The following is a 4,332-nucleotide window of genomic DNA, read 5'->3' as shown; positions in this document are numbered from 1 at the left end:
TATGATATGATACGTTATGATATGTTACGATATGATATGTTACGATATGATATGTTACGATATGATGTGTTACGATATGATACGTTACGATACATTACGATACGGTACGATATGATACGTTACGATATGTTATGATACAATACGATATGTTATGATGCGGTACGATATGTTACAACACGATACGGTACGATATCTTACAATACGGTACGATACAGTACAATACGGTACAATACATTACGATATGATACGGTATGATATGATACGTTACGATACATTACGATACGGTACGATATGTTACAATACGATAAAGTACAATATGTTATGATACTGTACGATATGATATGATACGGTACGATATGTTATGATACGGTATGATATGTTACAATACAGTACGATACGATAGAGTACAATATGGTACATCACGGTACAATACGGTACGATATGTTACGATACGGTACGATATGTTACGATACGATATGTTACAATACTATACGATACAGTACGATGTGTTACGACATGATACGTTACGATACGATAAGATACGGTACGGTGCAATATGATTCGATACGGTACGATAGGGTACGCTATGTTACAATGCGATACGGTACAATACTGTACGATATTTCATCGTTATATAGACAAGATGTTTACACACAAGTCGAATATTTGACACTTTTCATAGAACAGTGTGACAATGGAACACATTATGCCCTCTAATTCAGACTGATGCACGTGGCCTCCTCGTGTGCTCTGGAGTGTCAGAGCTGTGGCTCCCATCCATCCGATGTTCGTGCAACACCATCAAGTTCCTCTAAGCATGTTCCCTGTGAGTGTTGTTGCTGTTCTGCCACCACTTGTAGTGCCTCTCACGGTCAGACTCTCAAGGTCTCTCAGAGCAGAGGACGGTTCGGTGACCTGCTTCTTTGCCGATGATGCAGCTCTGCCAGTTTCGCGGGGATACGACCTTCAGCCTGGTTCACAGCTGAGGGCGAAGCAGTTATGAAAGTCAGCAACCTTCAACTCTGAGGCCATTGGTGCTCTGTTGGAACACAGTGGATCACAGGGAAGAGAAGAGGGAGCTTAGAAGGGGTTCTTGTTTGGACTAAGATCCCAGAAAAAAGCTGGAGGATATATCTTCGGACAACCATGTGACATAGACTCCCGAACATGTTGGAAACCAGGACTTGTTTGGTACGATATCTTTTTAGGAATTAACTTTTTGTTTCTGCTGCACAAGTCTCATGGAGGACATGTTTTAATTTTGCAGTGGAGTCTGGTGTGCTCAGTGTCACGACGCTTCCTGCCACCGAAAAACCTCACTGACTGCAGCCGACTGGTGGATTTTAATTGAGGAATGAGACTTCGGCTGATTGATAACAGCTGTGTGAACAGAACCCAAGAGGATTATACTGTCAAGTCCCAAAAGTATCTTCTCGGGTTGCTAGTATTTTAATTCTAACTCTAAATCTTCTTTTTTAGGCATATATCATTTCACACAAAGTTACAGCTACCTCCCGAGTTATGTTTAAAATACTTTTAGAAGCCAGTTGCGTGATAAAAATGTCCAATTCCTGATAGTAAAATAAAACATCTACAGAATTGACAGTCTCGTCTTGGTGAGTGCGTTCACGTTTCTTTTTGGTTGTTTCCATTTGCTCTTTAATGTGTCATAAATCCTGCAAAATGCCAAAAGATGAAAGAGTTGTAGGAGCTCTCACAGGAGTGTATTTTCTGCAGAGGTTGCCGGCCTGGCGACTCATTTAAAATGACGGACGGCTAATCGGTCCGTGGTGGAGCACATTGACGGAGGTCACCTTAAAAATCCATCTCTACCTCATGTTTTACTCGCTCTTTAATACTTTTTTTCTCCTTTGCGGTGCTTCATGTCTGGAGGGCCGGCCTCCTGCCTCTGTGGCCCTGCTGAAGAACAAACTGACTACACATTTTATTTAATTGATTCTGCACGTGACGAACCGTATCGAAATCATATTGCACCGTATCAGATTGTATCATATTGCACCGTATCATATTGTAACATATCGTAACGCAACATATCGTACTGTATTTCATCGTACCGTATCGTATCACATCATACCATATTGTACCGTATCCTCTCATATTGCACCGTTCCATATTTTATCATACTGTATCCTATTGTTCCTTATTGCACCATATCGTAATATATCGTAACATATGGTAACGTGACATATCATACCATATCGCATCGTAACGTGTCCCATCGTAGCGTATCGTACCATATTGCACCGTTCCATATTGTATCATCCGGTATCGTATCGTACCGTATTGTATCGCATCGTAACATATCATACCGTATCGTAGCGTATTGTAACGTATCGTATCGTACCATATTGCACCGTTCCATATGGTATCATACCGTATCATATCGTACCGTATTGTATCGCATCGTAACGTATCATATCGTAGCGTATCGTAACATATTGTATCGCATCGTAACGTATCATATCGTAGCGTATCGTAACGTATTGTATCGCATCGTAACGTATCATATCGTAGCGTATCGTAACGTATTGCATAGCATCGTAACGTATTGTATCGCATCGTAACGTATCATATCGTAGCGTATGGTAATGTATTGTATCGCATCGTAACGTATTGTATCGCATCGTACCATATCATACTGTAGCGTATCGTACCATATCGTAACGTATCGTACCATAATGCACCGTTCCATATTGTATCATACCGTATCGTATCCTTTCAAAGATAAGTGTCGTACAACATAATTACATCTCAAGCAACTGCTTCCGGACACTATTTAGCGTGACTGGACAACTCTTAGTCCCAACAGTTGACCCGTTGGGTGGAGTACTGACGGATGAAACCCCCCCAGTGTCTCCGTACCTCACGGGATGCGTTTCTCCCAGTCGGCCCGTGTATATTTGTCCGTTGTTCCCAGCCAACAGCTTGTACAGCACACTTCAAGGAGCTTTCGAGGGCGCTAATCTATATTTTAAAGCAGAAGTGTACAGAGTGATGCGTGAGATAGGAACAGACAGAGCATATGTATATAAGTTACTCGTGAGTTACGCTCCGCTGACGTCTGTCTGCATATAAAGTCTTTATATTATATACTCTCGTAAGCGTGGGGGTTAAGGTCTGCTAGGTCCAACGTCTCTGCAAGTGAAAAACATAAACAAGCAGCACACCTGTTCTTATTTGACAGTTAACTGACATCCTTTTAGGAAACTCATAACAATGATGTCTGCTTGTTTTTCTCAGTCTTTCGAAACTTGAATAAATTCAATTAAAAGACTGTCGGGACTCTCGATGTGGAGCAAACTAAACTAAATGAAGCTCTTTGTTTAACTGAATAATTGCTATTTAGGTAAAGACAAAAAACTTAATTTACTGCATTGCATGGAGGCCTTGAATTTACCAAAGATCACACCTAAAAAGACCCCCGAAAAAGCCTGAATAATAATATCAATGTATTGAAAAAATTCTTTATTATTTATACGTCACATAATTGGTTCACTCTGTGGGACTGACCCACTTCGCCATGTGGTTAGCGTTCAATAAAGCCTTCGTGTGATGTCGCGTGAGGAGGTTTTTCAAAGTCCAACACAACTAAATAAAAAATAAATAGCACAAACATGCAATAAAATATCTGCTTGTCCGATGTGGCTTTAAAATATGAAACAAGAAGCTGGTAATTAAGACCCCAGAGATGCGAAATACAGACATCTGCTCTATAATGATAAAAGAAAACGAAATACATATCGTCTTCCAGGTCTCGGGACTCCCCTGAAGAGACCTGGTCCATGCCTTAGCCACAAGATGCATAGGTGTATAACATGGGAATATCAATATGCTTTAAAATATATATATATTTGAAATCTTTTTTTCCCCACAACGTGAAAACTCTATTTATCCCACTTGAACTATTTTGCGGAGAGAAGAAATAAAAAAGAAAAGAGCTGAATAAAACATGGATGTGGTTTGGCCTAAATTAATCTTGCATAGCCGAGTTTACAAGTTTATTCTGGAGGATGAAAGAGGACAACGGTGGAAACACAGTGAGCTGTCGTCACGCTTCAAAGACGAGCTCCAGTGAACTTGTTTGTCCTCAAACAGAAAACTTTAACTCTCGCGGCTCATCGGCATCTTCAGACTCACGACTTCACTGCAGGATGATTTCTCTCTCCTCGCCTCCTTCTCTCCTGGCCTCCTTCTCTCTGCTCTTTGCTGCAGTGCTGAGTATCAATAACCAATAGTTCAGACAGTGTTGAGCCTAGGTTGGTTGAAAACACGTCAAAGTGAAGACATGTTTTCATCTCGCCAAACAAACTG

The sequence above is a fragment of the Pseudoliparis swirei genome, chromosome 23 (genome assembly GCF_029220125.1).
Source record: "Pseudoliparis swirei isolate HS2019 ecotype Mariana Trench chromosome 23, NWPU_hadal_v1, whole genome shotgun sequence".
Taxonomy (NCBI): Eukaryota; Metazoa; Chordata; class Actinopteri; order Perciformes; family Liparidae; genus Pseudoliparis; species Pseudoliparis swirei.
The sequence above is the reverse complement of the archived record's forward strand: the minus strand, read 5'-3'. Positions refer to the sequence as shown.